Source organism: Haemaphysalis longicornis, unplaced genomic scaffold, assembly GCF_048455015.1.
Source record: "Haemaphysalis longicornis isolate Haplotype H1 unplaced genomic scaffold, Haemaphysalis longicornis Haplotype H1 scaffold_3, whole genome shotgun sequence".
Lineage (NCBI taxonomy): Eukaryota > Metazoa > Arthropoda > Arachnida > Ixodida > Ixodidae > Haemaphysalis > Haemaphysalis longicornis.
The window spans coordinates 63,882,842-63,901,117 of record NW_027526335.1 but is presented as its reverse complement, the minus strand read 5'-3'; the positions used below and the strand labels follow the sequence as shown (position 1 = coordinate 63,901,117).

The 18,276-nt window shown below is 50.3% G+C and overlaps 1 long non-coding RNA gene across 1 annotated transcript in view; it reads left to right on the top strand.

Annotated features, from left to right (window-relative positions):
- Positions 1 to 262: 262 nt before the first annotated feature.
- Positions 263 to 18,276, top strand: part of LOC144175246 (uncharacterized) — a gene marked incomplete in the record, with an annotated part of 119,278 nt that continues 101,264 nt past the window's right edge. Inside the window, 1 exon segment of the long non-coding RNA XR_013323629.1 lies at positions 263 to 447. This is a non-coding gene — a long non-coding RNA (uncharacterized LOC144175246).

The following is an 18,276-nucleotide window of genomic DNA, read 5'->3' as shown; positions in this document are numbered from 1 at the left end:
TAGTGAAACGATGGGGGGCAGTGGGTGTCGTTTCGCGCCCTTGCCACAGCGCTTTTCTGCGGCTCACACTGAGTGCACAGCTTTGTCAAAGCTACGGCCCGAACCCCATAACACATGCATTTGCATGGCGCTACCCCGTCGTTTCAAAGCGACGCCCCGTCGTTTTAGAGATTTGGGCCCCTGCTTGGGTTTACCATTCACAAACCACGTGTTAGTGGGCAAGTTCGTCGCAACAAACATTTTCCCCGTTAGGAGCTGCAGTGCGCGTAAGCTCTGTTTTTGCGTCAGCCACGGTGGTGATGAAGGACACTGCTGGGGAGGAGCAACTTATACATGCTCTGAAACTTGTGCTTGACTAGTGATGATGATAATGCAAGACTTTTTCTGCGGAAGTTGTGTATCGCCGTGTGGCTCGAAGGATGGATCAGCAAGGAACCAAGATTGCCGGTAAGCGTACCCGTCATTTCCCTTGAATCATGGTTTTTCTGGTTACAGTTCGTGCAGACTGGTGTGCTTCGTGTTTCGTGATAGCGCTTGTGAATTACCATAACTTTTGCCAGGAAAGAGCAGTGCCAGCACTTCGTAAGTCTTTGTAAAGGCAGTAGAGTCCACCGTATTTTTTTGGTTATTCAAAAACTGGTTACTATGGTCGTCAATTGATCTAATAACTCTCGCCGAAATTTCTAGTGCTTCATGGAACATATACACCTCGTGAACTGCCAGCGATAACGCCGGTGACGCCCGGCCATGGCGAAGTTGGGCTTTGAGTGCAACGTCACTGCGCCAGGTGAAGTGTTTCCTGAACGGCGCGCAGATGCTTCGTCACTAATGTCCAGACAACCGGTTACTTTTCGTGCGTGCGCTTGGAGGTTGCTCATTTTTTAGCAGTATCAGCACCGCTTCGTGAACATGAATGCTACTGCACGAGCGCTTTTAAAGACAAGATTTGTTTGGTTAAACCCGAAAATTTTGCTTTGTACGTCTGTCTGTCTGTCTGTCTGTCTGTCTGTCTGTCTGTCTGTCTGTCTGTGTAAGTGATTAAAGGAGGGAGGGGGGGAGTGACTGAGTGTGAGTGGTGAGCGTGAGCGCTAGTTAGTGCGAGTGATGACGGTGAGTAATCGCCGGATCGCAACTGAGTGCTTGATGAAAAAAAATATATTTTTAGGGAGTGTGAGTGAGTGACGTCCAGTTTTGCCGAGGTATGATTCGGGCTGCTGAGACTTAGCGCTCGATCCACGAGCGCTGGCCACGGGCGCAAGCCATTTGTATTTCGCGGTGAAAACAATTTAACGCGTTTTTTATTCGTTATCCTAAAAATCGAGCACACACCTACTTTTAACCATAAGAACACTGAAGACACCAATTATGTATTGACGCTCTTTCTCAACTAAACATAATTTTATTTTTTCCCCGAGCAGTGTTGACAGATATGGAACATATTTCTAGATTGATTAGACTGAAAATCTCTTGCCTATGTAAACTTCTCAGTCAATAATTCAGTTGAACTGTCACCTGGGAGGCTCAATCGAGGGACGGACGGACGGACGGACGGACGGACGGACGGACGGACAGACAGACGAAGCAAAAACGCCCGTGTGTACGAGATTTCGGCGCACGTTAAAGATCCCCAGGTGGACAAAATCAATCCTGAGCTCTCCACTACGGCGCACCTCATCGCCTGCGTTGCGTCGGCGCTTTAAACCCTACAATCAATCAATCAATATGTACAGACGAACAGACAGACAAAGATTTCGCCGTTTTAGTAGGCAAAGAAAAACTGCCGTCTTAATAAAACGCGAAGGAAAGAAGCGTGCTCTCATCGTGACTCTATACCACTGGCATAAGAAGTAAAGTGCATTGTAGCAGTAAAAAAATGAACGAATCTCACACTAACGCGGAAGACTTGAAGGTAGCGAAGCAGTACGCAGCCTTCACGTCCATCACGAAGGTTTAAGTCTACGATTGCAGAATATTTTCTTCTTCTTCGCTAGCAATTACCTTCAGTTTATCATTGTTGCTACAAGTGTGGGCTTCTTTCATTTTCTGAAAGTGATAATCACTGGACATCACCTTGACGTGCGCTATGACGTGCTTTTCTCGTTCCGAGCAAGTGTTGCTACGATTACTGCGATCGCTGGAGTTCTTCTTTTTTCACAATAAAGGCTACATCCTCCTCTTTTTTTGTCCATTCTTGGCCAATCTCCCGAAGTGGGTATGCTTGGCTTGCAAACGTGCGCCGGGGACGCTGGGCAGTAGCCGCGAGGCACGCACGAACGAGCGCTCGACCTTTTATTGACTTTTTAACTGCCGGACGGGTGCCGCAATCTTGGCCAATCTCCGTAAGTGTGTATGCCGGACTTCACAAACGTGCGCAAGAGACGTCGGGCAGTCATCGGGAGGCCCGCACACATGAATTTTAGGCATTTTCTTGGTTTTGTTAACTGCCCGGCGGTCGCCGCGAGGCCAGCGCTCACGTGCGTGCGATCTTGGTATTTTTGGTATTTTTGACGGGGTACACGAAAAATTACGATTTGCTAACCAGCTTCGCTGTTAAAACTTCATGAATTAAAAAGGTCCTTGGGGGAGGTGGGGGGGATGTAGAGGACAGGGCAGGAAAGAATATTTCGAGAATTCCCCTTATAAAGAAAAGGTCCCCGGCGCCTGAGTTCTAACCCGGTGAATAGAAACATGGCGCTTGGCTCTTGCTTTAACCCTGCCTCGCATCTGTTCCCTAGATGGCGCTAGCTGGCTCAAGGCGCGTTGTTTTAACCTCAGCTAAGGAGAAATGCTTTGTGATAAGAGTGGCGCCACTATCAGCGCTATTCAGTCATCGTCGCCCGAAGTTCAATCGCATGTTTGTGTTCTTATCTGATAAGAATATCCATAGGAATTCTCTGCAACTTTTCAAGCTTCTTTGCAGTAATTTTTGTTATCTTTGATAAGCAAAATTTGTGGAACTTTTTTTTGCCAATGTATCCCGGTTTTTGTCTCGCCTGTTCTTTCATTCTAATGCAAGCCACAAAAAGCCGTGCGTTTGGTGGAATAAATAAGTGTTGCGTCAGTGATATGTCTGTAACCTCTTCCTCACTTCAGGGTTCTCTCGGCTATTTTTTAATGATGTATTCATTGATCGAGCTGAGGCACTGGTGGCCGCTTCCTCATTTCACTAAATAATAGTATGGCTTAGTAATACAAATCCCTCTCCAGATACAGTGGAATATTGACCAAGTTTGCAGTTGCCGGCCACTAATAAATTTTACCTTTAACATGTTTTTTTTCTCAGTAAACTTCTGTAAGCAAACCAACACGCCTGCAGTGATCAACGCTAAAATCATGGGGTAGGGTTTGACGCTTCAATAAATAGTGCGTTGTATATTTTATTTCGGGTGGGATCCAAGGCTATCTATTTTTTTCTAGCCCCGCCGACGTTTTCTATGCGAAGGGGCGATCTCGAGAAATCTCAGAAATAGTCCCCTAACCAGCTTTCCCAGCGAAGATAGGAGCGCGCGGCCAGATGGCGCCGAGGACGGATGCGTGCTCCCTGTGTTAGAAGAGTTTTTACGGAAAACAAAAGTTTCTTCAATCTGCCGGCTGTCAAAATAAAGTGCATGTAAAGTGAACACCTGGTCGGATCTAGACCTGACCATGCTGGAGTCTGGGGAGCGGCAGTTTACCTGCAACAAGTATGACTGTGCCTCCGCTTCGCCTAAGCCTATCCACGACATGGGCTTGACCGACGGAGCCGAAGGATTCTCGGCGCATTCCCCTACCCTACCATGCGCGACGCCAGCTGCGTCCACCCCGTCCCCTCCATCGGTGTCAGTGACCCAACCCGTTGACCTTGAGCAGACTCCCCTGCGTGGCCTTCCAGTCCGCGCGCTCGAGGGAACCTCCACCGACACGAGATATCGCCCTGTCACTCTTGGAACCTCATTGACCGCACTATGATCACGGATTACCAGGCCGAATGGTCGGCTAGAGACCCAACAGCACACGACAATGACAGCTCGCCCCTCGGCAATCAGAAATTGTCCCTGTGCTTGTTGATGCAAGCCTGCAGCAGCTAATAAACCTTACAGAGAGCACCAGAGTGAAAGAAGTCCTGCGCCGGGTGCTCCATGTCGGTGGTGAGGTTGGTGTAGCCGTTGTTGAAGGAGGCCACGTAAATGGCAAACTTTCGCTGAGTTCCGAAGTTTCAAGCCTCGACGGGCACGTACTTACAGAAAGGGAGGTCCCAGCACCGTGCTGAAGTGTGCTAATGGTTTATTTTCGCTGCAAAACGCACATCGAAACATTTCGTACCTGCTCGGTCCGCGAACACAGGGCGACAGGAGGACTGAAAGCGAGTGGGACGACGCAGGACAGTTTGCCTTGTGATCTCTCGAGGTAGAACGTTCGGCGCGAAGCAGGGCGTTCAGCGGTTATGATACTGATGATGATGATGATGATCATAATGTGGCAGCAAAACCTCTTTTTTGTCCACGACTAAACAGCGAGCGTGCAAATGCAAGAACGCCTGGTATATCTGTTTAAACACTTAGTGAGATTCTTCCTCGGTGAATAGGTAAGGTATCGAATAAAAAGGATAAATTTTAACTATGCAAAATATTCAGCGCTTAAAATTGAAGTCGAACGTTACATCGAACAAGAAAGATAGTGATCATTTATTTTGGGATAATAAAATATTGCCGAACGACAATCCTCTCCGGATGCGGCGTCATCTGAGATGTAAGGTTCGCAAGTGTGTTTTTTAGATGTCCATGTGTTCCAAATGTCGCTGCGCTGTAATACATAAACTTCTGCGGGAGGAATGTAGTCCCGCTTTAAAAAATACACACTACCTTCAATACTGACAATATGTTATTGAGTTGGCATATATTTTTCATTCCAGGCGAGCTGGACAACTAAGTTTTGAAATAATGACTTGCCGCTGCATTAATCTCCGCTATTCTGCCAAAAAGACGTTGTCCGGAAAGAAGTTGAAAAGTTGTGCGTAAGACGTGTTTCTTTAAAGGAATTATATTTTGTTCACGTTTTCTTTTCTCAAAGCAGCCCTCATTTTTATAGTTTACTTAGCTCGAAATATACCATTATTATACAGTCCGTTCAATGAACCCTCTGTCATTCATATATATTCACAGTGCAAAACAGGCAAAGCGCAAGGAGCGCTTTGCTAGAGTGCATTTATAGATTCAGCTAAGCTAGGATACATTTAACTCGAGTAAATTAAGCTAGCATGCGTGGAAATCGCACGTGTTACGCTATTCTTTGCAATTAATTGGCGCTCTTTTTGAACATCGTCCAGTTACCCCAATTTCACGCTACTCTTTACTTGACTCTCATTCCCGATACCTTGCAACTCTTCGATCATCGAACCTCCTTGTCGTAACAAAAGTTTGCTTTCTGCTGCTACTATTCGCCTGTTACGATATAATATAACGTGGCAAAGCTTCCTGGCGAGAAGTAGCTCGCCGATTAAAAAAAACCCAGCTTCAGAATACACATCGCACACCTTTGGGCCCCGTCACTTTAGCGACGGTGAGCCGGTGGCATTGGTGACGGCCAGTGTCACTCCAGAGATGTCGACGCCACTTGCCATCCTATAACGGACGTCTCTGCTTCCGGTGTTCTTCGTATTACCTCTAAATGCAGTGCTACTTACTGCAAAGCGTCCCAAAGTACCAGCCGACATCAGGCGATGCGGGCGCCACAAACCACCATGTGTATTGTCTGCTTCTCTTGAATGTCACTCCAACTAATATCTTCTATTTGTTGTAATTTTATTGTCACCACTACAGCTAAGGTGGAAGTACGCGCTCGTGCGGTTCCGCCAACACCTTCTGCTTCTGGTCGCTACCAATATACGTGGAAAGAGTTGCGACGAAAGCGAGCTGTCGATGGCAGCGTGAGTGGACTTGGTCAAGCGCGAGGCAGAAAGGCTGCTTTCACAATTAAGTCAGCAAACCATGATATGAAGACAAAGCAAACTCATTTAATAGCGCTGTGTGAAGCGACACTATATTTGTGCTAGAAAGCATTACTTCTCGCTTAATGACCAGTCAGAGACATACAAAATCAACGCGGAAGGTTTTTCTCTGCAATCTAACATGATAAATATTGTCCCTTTTGAAAAAAATACACCGTGCCTATGTCGGGCCATCACGCCATCCAAATATGTTCTCCTGTCCAGGGTGACAGTATCGAGCGGGGAGGATTGATGCGAGTCCCGAACTTCAATTCGTCACGCAGCTACACTTGAACGTGCCGCCGCTGCTTAGAAACGCGAACGCAAAAACACCTAAAATTGTTAATCTGAGCGTGCAAACTCTAAAATTCAACCAGAACTGGTGAAACCAACTCATTCGCACCACTCAAGTGAAGAGCTGTACTGCTGCTTGTTGTGGCGCGGAGTCACCACGAAAAGCAGAAGGTGGTCCCGCACCTCTTCACATGCCCCATACGTGGTAAACCTTTCGAATTCCTTTCGTACCGTCACGCATCGTGTACGTCTTGCTCGGGCCCACCTTCTGGTCTGGCGACGACGAAGTTGCGCGCGATTGGCGAAGCTTGAACGACTCCTTTACGTCGGACAGTTCGGCTGTTTTGGGGGGACCGGGGAACAATAGGCCGGAGTCAGCGTTATGCCCGCCTTCCTCACTCGTCGAGTCGGACGAGTCGGCCACCTTGCGCCAGTCATCCCCTTTTAGTAAATGTGGAGGTGCCTTCTTGTGAAGCGCGGGCGTGGACGCTCCAGAGAAGTTTACCGCTCTACGTGGCACGATGCCAGGTGCCTTCTTGGCACTCACGCCGAGCCTCGGTGTGGACGTACCCTTGACGCCGCTTTTAAGGGGCTTCAGGCCCGTGGCGCCGCTGCTGGGAGTGACGCTGGTAAAGATCGAGGGGCTACGGTCGACCCTGCCGCGGTAGATCAGCTCCGTCTCGCTATTCTGCCGCTGAGACAGCCTTCGATTGCGCCTTGTCCCGCCCGCATGCTGCTCGGCTTCGACGACGGGCGCTTGGTCATCTTGGAAGCCGATATGCTTCCTCGTCTCTGGCACTTCTCTTTTCACGCTCGGTGCGGCATCAGCGTGCGACTGCATTGGAGACGCATTCTCCCCGTCTTCCTGGTTGCTCTCCTCATCCTCGGTCAGGGTCGTGTAGTAAGGGCTCGCCTGAAGGCGTCCTTTCCGGATCCTAGCGAGAAAGGAAATAAACCCACGCTTCGGCTCCTTTGGTGCAGGAGCTGCCGACGTTGATGGGCGTGATGGCGGCATGTTCAGGCGGACGCTGTCGTCGTACTTCTCGAACAACATGCTCGCCTTGCGGAGCTCGTAGGCGGGTGAGCCCTGGTGGGACGGCTGCTTCATCTTGAGACCTCCCATGGTGGGATACTTCTTCTGTTGCGCCTGTTGCGGAGCAGAAGTTGACCCAGCGGGTTCTGTGATCATTCGCTCTCGGCTTCGCACGGAAGCTGTGGCGCCACCAACAGCTCCATTGCTGGCAGGACCTTGACGCCAGAGAACTTCTCTCACGGCCTGCCGCCTGTATGCGCCTTCGGGTGGCTGAATGAACACTACAAAGAGTACGACCAAGACAGAGATTGATAGGAACACGACTAGGCAAACCTGCTTGCCGAATGCGAGGAGAAGGACGACGAAGAGGCACAAGGATGTGATGAGCAGAAGCCAGCAGGAGAGTGCCGTGTACTGATCTTTGTCTAACCGGGATATCAGGCTGTTCCAAGTCTGTCGTCTCGTCGCCTTCAGTGTGCTTTGCGTCTGCGTGGGGTGCAACACGTGCGGTCTGGAAGAAAGGAAGGCAAAAGAAGCGGGGTCTCCTATCTATTTTTGTGAGAAAAAATAGCGCTAGTAGTAAGACAGGGGACACACTTACGCTCCAGGATGCACGGAGGGTGCATCTTCAATCGCCGTTGCGATGTCAGACATTTCTACTAACAAACTGAAAGAAGATTAGGGCACATGCATGGACACAGTGCCGGGAGCAATGCTAATCTCACATCTTCTTTCACGCCTTTATGCTCATGTACGAGTTGAGCGCGGTGCCCAAGCAGACTTGAATGCACCCGGACGGGTGACTAGATATCGTGAGGGTGTCTGTTCATGTCGGGGTAAATTTCTGTCGTCTGTTCAAATTGCTCTGTTCCGAGAAATTCTTAACGTTTTTGTTGGGGAAAGCTGAAAAAAATATCATGCTTGATGGCGTAAAAATGTCATCGTCATCAACATCTCATTCTCGTTGTCCTTCTTCTTCGTCAGCTTCGAATATTGCGCACAGCCATGAAATGCGATTCATGAGTGTACGATAGTAAGTACCGATTTAAAAGGCTATCCAACTCCTCTACACCCCCCTCCTAATCCAGTCTTCTTCTTTCGTGCAATAAAAGCGTTGCAAACGCAAGCAGTGCGCAATCATTATATCTACTACGCTGCTAATAGAAAAAATGGGCCACATTTCTTCCCTAACTCTTCTTTTATTGTTTCTCTCTTTCATATTCTATACTGCTCACACTTTCTTGACTACGCCAATGCATTCGTAGAACTTTATTCCTAACTGCTCCTGCATTGCTCGCACGGGTTACAAAAACAAGCTTTGGCCCACAGTATACCCAATGCAATCGATTTGTATACGACACAAATTCGCAAGAATAAAGTTTCTAGGGCATACTTGGTCAAGCGAGCAACCTTAAAGATTGAATTGGCAACGCTACCTTGGTTTCTCGGAGGTTAAATGATTTAACAATACCTTATCTCCAAGCACAATGCTTGCAGCCATTGTTGAAGTAAAATTGTAGTGATTCCCGAGTAAATTCATATTGTTCCATTACATTTACTAATACTCATCCTGCTGCAAACACCTGGAAATCATGCTTAAGCTTCGAGTAATTGTTTGATAAAAATCAACATCATCATTATCATTATCATCAGCAGCAGCAGCAGCAGCAGCAGTAGTGGCAGCCCGCCAACGCCCACTGCAGGGCAAATGCCTCTCCCATAGATCCCCAATTATCCCGGTACTGTGATAACAGCGACGAACTACCCAACATTGAACTCATCTGGGCACCCGGTCACGCTAATCTCCCCGGAAACGACGCGGCCCACGCCGCTGCCTGCGAGTATGCACGCCAGGTTGTATCCGACCGGCAGCCTCCTTGCTCAGTTACCCCTCTCCCCTCTCCCTCCCCCCCCCCTGATCTCCTCAACCACTGCCACCTCAGCCGTCGCAGATATCCTCCACCTCACCATCGCCTTATTTGTCACGAAGCCACTACTCTTCGAAGGCTACAAACTAACTCTTACCCCCACCGTACTCTCCTCCACAAAACGTACCCTACCCAATACTACATCACCTGTGCCTACTGCCCATCCCCTGGCACCCTATACTACCTGGTATGGGAATGTCAGCAATCCCCATCTTTATCTCCAATCCGCAACCCTACTTACGAGCAGTGGGTGGACCGGCTGACCAGCTCGGACCTTGCGGCGCAACAAGAAGTCGTCGCTAGAGCCCGGGCAGCCTGCCAGGACCAGGGCATCCCGGACTAAGGTCACCCCCCACAGGGCTCGTGCCCCTGCCATCTAGCACCAAACTTGCTCGTTTTTATTAGACGTGTATTTTTCTCTCCCCGCAAACTTTTTGATCTCATCTGCCGAAGTAACTTTCTGCCACCCCCGGCCACGCTTGCCTTCTCTAGGGATCCACTCTTCTACCCTTAAGGACCAACGGTTACTTTGCCGTCGCATTACATGCCCTACCCACACCCATTTCTTCTTCTTAATTTCTACTAATATGTCCTTAACACATGTTTGTTCGCTGACCCACTCCGCTCTCTTGTTGTCCCTAATGTTACACCTATCATCTCCCGTTCCATAGCTCGCTTAGTCGTCCCCAATTTAAGTTTAACCCTTTTAGTGAGCCTCCACGCTTCTGCCCCGTAGGTGAGTACCGGTAAGATGCAGCTGGTAAGCTTCCATTCATTATCTGAGAATGCTGGCCAAATACACTTCCCCCCATTGTCATCCTTCTAATTATCTATGCCTTATGGTAGGGATCCGGGGTCACTACCTGGCCTAAAGATGATTTATTCGCTTACCGCTTCCACTGCCTCGCCACTTATCTCAAACGGCTTTGCTGTTCCGAGGCTCTTTAGCATTACTTTAGTTTTCTGCAGATAATTTTTAAAATTCCGGTAATCCGAAAAAACTTTCAAGGTTTCTTCGTGTTCAGAGTCTTGCGTATTGTGTTTTGTCGATCACAGCTACGTTATTTAAGATAAAGCCAATGTTTCAGCTGGCGTTTATAGGCGACATATACGTTCTACTGCAGTGATAATTAATGTTGGCAGTTTCCCTCTGGAGTCAATCAAGGCGATGTCGGGAAACCTTGCGACAGCGGTCAAAATTTCCACCGACGGCTGTGTGAACCAAACAAGGAAGAAGTAGCCGCATCCTTCGTCCAGCAGATGACTAACTGCGGATACATTTGCGTTCGTTGGCCTCCAAGTTTGGTCATTTGATCGCAATCCAATGGGCTCTCCAGTGTCTTCAGGCACGATAAAGGTTCGAATAATCCGTGGCAATAACTGGCTCTGCGAGTGTGCTTCGAAGGCTTAGATATGCCGATGAGATAGATATACCATATACCTTTAGATGGCCGTCGATGGCCCAGCGCCTTAAACGCCAGTTGTCATCTCGTAACGTTTCCTGGTTCACTACTGAACTCAAAGTAGCCCAAGAACACCCTCTGGTAAATGCAACCAGAATGGAAGCTCTCCGTGCAAATGCCGCCGTGAAGAAATCTGGCCCAAGCTTACAAGGCAACGCAACATACCACGTACGCAAGACATAAGATTCCCGGGCACTTTCCATGCGGACTCGTGCAGAGGACGATTCCAGAATTACCCGCAACGCTTAAGCCCCTGCTTTTAGTTTGGCCGGCAACCTTCGACCTTCGTCCAAACACAACGCCTCCGAAAGGATAAGACATGTCGCACGAAGTCGGCCCGACAAGAGGTGGCGCTCCGCCGAGACGAGCATGCGTGCCTGAGAAACAAGCAAGTTTGACGTCTTTACTTCGCTGTGTGCACACGTGTCTCTCGGACGCCCAGCTGGCCCGGCTAAACCGGCTGGCCGCCGTTTACACTACGCCGTGAATGGCATACATAGCTCTCTTTACCGAGCAAAGGAGCTGAACTGTATTTTTCATACGAATACCTCAGGATATATTGAAGTTAGTCAAATCCCAATGCACCAACGGTAGCCAGGTTGCATTCACTTAATAAACAGAGTTAATTAGTATTGTAATCTTTTACATCTCCTACAATAGATTACAGCGCGCTCGTGTGATAGGTTAACACTAAATTTCATAAGCGCCCAAAACTGGAATTCATATAAATGGTTATCACCCTACCCACACCTGTGGCATGAGGTAAAATATCGAGGAGCGGATGCAGTGCGTTCTAGATGACGAGGCTAGCGGTCACGGGCGCGAAATGGAGCATGCCGAATCTAGCGCTGGCGGCCTCCGGGTCTCGCCGAAGAGCGCCGTTGCTACCTCTCAAATTACGTGAGAGCACAAACAAATTTTATTTTTAACGGTTAATTTGCATCAAATTCTCGAATACGTGGCTATTCATTAGACCGTCCTGACGGTGGCATCTGTGGCTACGTAGGGCTCCGCGTTGGTTCCGGGCCACCTGTTTTTTTAGGTAGCCGGCGCCGGTGTCGAACGCGAGGCGCGGAATGCTCACGGTCGCCTCTCGTGAGCACGTGTCGTTGACGAAGGTCTCGTTGAGCGCAGCCAGCCTGATTGCCGCCAGCGGACTCTGGGAGGCCGCTGTTCCTTTATACAGGTCGTATTTCAGAATGTGCTCGGCGCAGTCTGCTTCGAACTTTTTCAGAGCTACTTGGATATGCCTGAAAAGCCAAGGGCATTCCCATATTGGTTATCGAAAAAATAAGCAGTAGGAAAATAACTGGCGTTCAAATTCAGTATTTCAGAATGGCTATGTAATGCGTAGCATTGATAGTTGGTCATAAATCTTGGTTTAACTCTACTATCGCCCCAGGACAAACTGACCAAGGAAGCAACTGCGATTATCACCGCATTCCAAACACGTACACCCTCGGCACATTCCTCCGCGTTATCCACCCCACCTCCTACCCCGTCACCTGAAACGTCTGCCCCCAACGTTCCACACTCGACCACGTGATTGGAAAGTGCTGCCTTAGCTTTCTCCTTATTCGCATCCCGACCGGAACACCTGAGATGTTTGCTAGCATGCTAGACAGTTCAGATTCCCACGACCAGCCGCAGATGGTTTAGAAGGCCAGGCTGGTGGAAACCGCCCAGGGACCACTGGACTACTGGGCGTTTAATAGTAACGGTCACTGGTCATTCAATACAAAATGCACTTTGACATCACGGGACGCCTTGAGATAATGAGGGAGTGCTGCCAGATGGCAGCGAGCGATGCGGGTTCTCTGTTCTCTAAAATTTTCTACGCCAAGCGAAAGTTTATTGGATCTGCCGGATGTCAAAGTCGAGTGCATGTGAAGTGTTTCACCTGGCCGGACCAAAAAAAATTCACTCATCTCCACAAAATAAATCATGACGAGCGGGCGAAGCACTGGGGATCGTTCTTATTGCAAATCACCCGTGCCATTGCCCACTCGCGCGTGTAAACGAGTGACAACGCGTGGGTACAGTATATACAATTCCAATCCAATCCAATCCGATACAATTCAATTTAATCCAAGTCAATCCACTTAAATCCAATCCAATGCAATCCAAATTCAGTCCAATTCATTTCAGTCCAGTTCAATCCAATCCAATGCTCCTCGCGTATGCGCAGCACGGCTCTCCAGGAGCCACGCGAAACTGCTCAACCTCTCTCTCTCGCTCTCTCTCTAACCTTTTGTGAACTATTTATTTTGTTCTTAACCTTTTGTGAACCTTTTGTTCACAGATGTTTCGATTTACACGGTGCTGTGCGTTTCTCTCTCTAACATTTTGTGAATCTCTCTCTCTCTCTCTTTCTCTCTCTCAAACCTGTTGTGAACCTTTTGGTCACAGATGTTTAGATTTACGCGGTGCTGTGTGTCTCTCTCTCTCTCTTTGTCTCTAACCTTTTTTCCGAGAATTAGCGTTGGTAGTTATGGTTTTTGCTTTTTTCCGCATTTTACAACCTTTTAGGTGGTTTGACATACACATATTCCGTTTATACTGATTTGCGGACGGACGCCAACGGGTGGACATTGCGAAATCCTAAAGTGCTTCTTACCTAAAAGCCGACCATGCTGGAGCAAGGGGACCGGCAGTTCAACTGCAACAAGTGTGAGGGTGCCTAAGCCAAACGAGTGTGAGTGTGCCAAGCCTACCCACCACATGCACTTGATCGACAGCGCCAACGGAGCTTCGACGCATTCCTCTACCTTACCGAGCGCGAGGACGGCGGCATCCACCCCTCTCCTTCTTCGGCGTCAGTGACCCAACTGGCTGACCTTGCCCAGGCTCCCCTGCGTGGCCTTTCCATCAGCGCGCTCAAGGAAATCTCCGCCGACAAGGGCTCCTCATTCGCTTCTAGATCACCGCGTCACTCTTGGAGCCCCATTGACCGCACTATAATATCGGATTACCGGGCCGAATGGTCGGCAAGAGACCCATCACAACATGAGAACGACGAACGGTTTGGCCTGTGGACTATACAGCGCCGAAGCGGCGCCCATTGTTCGCAAAGACGACGGAGCCTGGAGTGCCATCTTAAGAAATTTCCGGCCCAAGCTTCCCGTCTACTGATCACCCTTCGACTAAGGGCGCGTGGCGAACGTGTCACAACGGCTGCTACACACAGCGGTGATGGCAGCTTCCCCGCCGTCAGAGCTTCAGCATTCCGCAGCCATTCGTGTGAACAGACCATCAAATACAGTGGCGATCGAGACTTACGATGCCCAACACGCCCAAGGCATCTTTCGACTCCTGTCCATCCTAGCAACGACGAGCGAAGCCATCCCGGTTGCCACGTACCAAGCCCCTGGAAAAGGCATGTGTTGTGTGGTCATGTACGCAGTCGACCCGTTGAAAACGGCGGAATCCCTACGGACAGCACTCCTCTCGGAGAGCAACTATAGTCGAACCTTGTTATAACGAAGTAGTATCGGGACAGCTAATTAGTTCGTTCTATTCGACATTCGTTGTAACAGTAGAGGTAAAAATTGGCTCTAACAAATCGACAATCTGGCTCGAGCAAAAATAATTACAGTCAAACGCCGCTACAACGAACGCTTCTACTACGAAATGGCCTGTACAACGAACCATGCCATATGGCCTGGCCAGATTCCGGTGTTTCCTATGTATTGTGAACGCCACTACAGCGAATACCACTACAGCGAATTTGCCTGTTTAACGAAGAAAATCATGCGTTCCCAATCGCTGAATTGTTGTTTGTTAACGAATACGGCTAGCCGCACACGTTGTAGCGCGCAGCAGCGAACCGAATCCGAGCAACCGGGCTGCTCGGGGCTGCGTCGCCGCGGCCCGCTGCTGCCGCTGATGGCACTGGCTAATGCAAATGGCCAGACCAAGGTCACCCAGGGCTATCTTTTAAAGAACTACAAAAGTAAAAAAGGGTGATAATGCCGCTGCACTGCTGCTCAGGGATGTAGCCAGCGGGAGGAGGGAGTTCGACCCCCCCCCCCCTTTCCCTCTCCTTCCGAAATATTTTCCAGGCAGCGCGCGTAAGCGAGGGCTAGTGTTTCCTCCCACAAAACTCCTCCCCGGGAAGCCCATATGATTCCTTTTACGCAGCCAGAGAGGGGACGGTTCGCCTAATTGCGCCTTTGGCCCTCGGGGTGAAGAACACAATCACTGGGGGGCGCAAACGCCTGCACAGAATGGCGGCGTGGCCCGACTGCGGTTACTGCTGAACCAGCTGTAGTACCTTCGGCCTTTCTTGTGTCGACAGGCGCCGAATAGACAAAATAGGAGCGCGGAAGACATCGACAAACAATTTCTATGTCGCCTCTTAACTTCCAGGTTGGGTGGCCTTCCTTTTCTTCCGCTCCCTTCACTGTTTTCCTGCCGGCGGAAAAGCAGTCTGGACCAAGTTTCGCCGTCGCAGCAGGGTCTACCAGTGTTGCGGAGTTACAAGTCCGGAATTGGAATGAATCCGGAATCATTCCACACTTTCGCACCCCCGGAATGGAATTGGAATGGAATGGCGATAATACTTGGAGGAATGGAATGGGAATGGAATTAAGCGGCTTTTGTCCGGAATGGAATGGGAATGGAATTACATGTATTTTTCCCAAAATAAAGTGCCCTTTTCCTACCACGCACTGTTTTTTGTCAAAATATGCAAAAATACGCAAAAGGTCCCACCAGCCCAAGTCCAAACATTAGTAAGCCGGAGCCTTGAATTTAACAATAACTCAGTTCTGTTAAAATCGATTGGCTGATTACAAGCCCGGTATATTTATAAACAGCGATTATACTACAATTATATCCTTAAAGAGAGTCTGCTCGGAGCCTCTGAGCTGAGCGGACGTGCTTTTTACGCGCTCCTCCGTTTCGGAGGGATCAGCTTTCACCCCGGCAGCAGCGAGCAGCTCTCCGGGACCGTCTGCGCCGCCGGCCCCGCAGACGATCTCGTCTGGCAGTACTATGCTGCCTCCCGGACAGCCCCCGCTTCAAGTCTGCGCACTGGATCCTGCTACCACCACTACGTACGAACAGGATGCCCCCATCGAGGTGGATGACCAAGGTGGGGAGTGGATAACCCCCGGGAAAGCCCGCAAGCCTAAACTCACCGCCCGCCCAAGCCTCGACCTACATGCAGTCGGATTTCACCTGCCAGCCATGCAATCCGACGCGCCAAAGGAGCGGCTCGAAATTCTCCCCGCCGCCATCCGAGCGGCGAAGCTACCGGCGCATACATGCGCCGATATTTCACTCCACTTACGCCATCGCGACCGCCTTGCTGTTTTCAAAACAGAGCACATCGAAGTTGTGAACCGCCTCCTCCGAGTACAATGCATCACCCTGGCCGGACGCACACATCAAGTAGCTCCTTACCTCATGGCCCCCACCAACTCGTGCCGCGGAGTAATCCACGGAGTTTCCCCCGATGCCACGCCTGACGACCTTATCCGGGACGTGCAATGCTACCAATCCGACATCCTGTCCGCCCGCCGCATGGGTAATACAAGCTCTGCCATACTTACATTCTCGGGCACGCATGTTCCATTTTTCGTCTACTACCAACGCATCGAATTTCGGTGCCGTCCCCACAAGCCTCGTGCCCACCACTGCACAGTCTGCCTGCAATACGGACACCGCACGCTGGCATGTCCCGGCAACCAGCAGCGGTGCCCCATCTGCTCCACCGTCACCACCCGTCCCGACGAGCCACATTCCTGCACACCTTGGTGTCTTCATTGTGAAGGCCACCACGCCCCCTTCGCTGAAGTCTGCACCATCCGCAAGACCCGGGATGAGGAATGTGCCAACGCGGCCCAAAAGCAGCTCCTACGGCACAGACAGCTCGAAAAAGTACATCAAAGCGCCTCACTACCAACGAAGGCATCACCCCCTGCACCGTCAAAGCCGCCCACTTCATCCGTGGCACTGCCTCCGTCTGCCACGGGGGGGGGTCAGCGATCAAATATACCCCCTGCACCATCAGCCCCTGCACCATCAGCCCCTGCACCTAAACCCGCACTGACTGCACAAGCGAAGTCTGCGCCAGTGAATCGAGACCTGCCCCCGCCACCGCCTGTCGCACTGCAGGTAGGGCCGCCGATTACACCCGCACTCGCCTCCCAAAGTTCCCCCACTCCTTGTCGCGTCGACCAGCTCGAGCAGCGGCTTTCCGAGCTTACCTCGCGCGTAGTTGCCCTTACATCGCTAGTCGAGAACCAGCAAACACGTCTCGAGGCGCAAGACACACGCACTTCTAGCCTCGAAACGCTCATTACAACGCTCACGGAGTCGCTTAACAACCTAACTGCCACCATAAGCAAAAAATTTGATGACGCCCCAACACCCATGGAAGACACAAGCCAATCAATTAAACGCGCGCACCCGGTTTCCGCTTCGGTTGTTGGGGTGGCCCCCAAAATTAGGCCCGCCACCCTTCTCGTCCCACCCAACATTTCCGAATAAGCTCCCCTGTGGCACTAAAATTGGTACAGTGGAACTGCCGTAGCCTTTCTACGAATCGTACGCCTCTGCATCAATGGCTCCTTACGCAAGCCACACTCCCTCACTTTCTTCTTTTACAAGAGACAAGGCATGCAAAAGTTATCCCTGGCTATCGAGCTCTGCATGCCGACCCTATTACGCCGCTATCGTCCATTTACATTCGTAGGGATATCGCATATGAACAGGAAGACGTCCCCTCCTCATTACTTCCATACGTTACGGCCCTCTCCTATTACCCAGAGCCCCAGCAGCCACCCCTTACTCTTGTGAATGTCTACAATCCCCCCAATTCCACAGTCCTGCTCTCTCCTCTCTTTCGTTTTCTTCAATCCTTTCCCAAACGGCGTGACATAATCCTTGGTGGAGACTTTAACGCCCCAAACACCATCTGGGGATACTCGAACACCCTTCGTTCGGGCCGCCTTCTCCAAGCACACACCATGCAGGGTTCATATACACTCCTTAATACTCCAGACACGCCCACACGAGACGGATACGCGACACAACGCCCCACAACACCTGACCTTACCTTTCACAACGGACCGAATCCACCGGCAAGCTGGCAAGTCCTTCCGGATACCCTTCTCTCCGACCACCACATCATTGAAATTACACTCATGCTCACACACAAACCTAAGAAACGAGTCGTCACCCATACTAACTGGGACCGCTTTCGCCGCATGCGAGCCCAAGAACCAACAACTAGTAACTATGGCCTGTGGATACGATCGCTGAAGAGGGCGCAGTCTGAAACCACCACCGCCACCGTGGCCGACCCGCCGTCGGACAACCCCGATCCACACCTTATGCGTATGTGGAGACGCCGCAAACGCCTTCTTAGTCTTATACGTAACCAACCCCACAACACACAGCTAAGGCATAGCCTAGACACCCTGAACACCGACATACTAATTCACTGCTCCACCCTTGATTCAGCAAATTGGAATCGCATATGCGATTCCATCAACTGTTCGCTCCACACTAAATCACCTTGGTTTCTTCTCCGCTCCCTTCTTGGTCCTCAGCCGGCTCCCCTCCCCACTCTCCAAAAGCACCTTT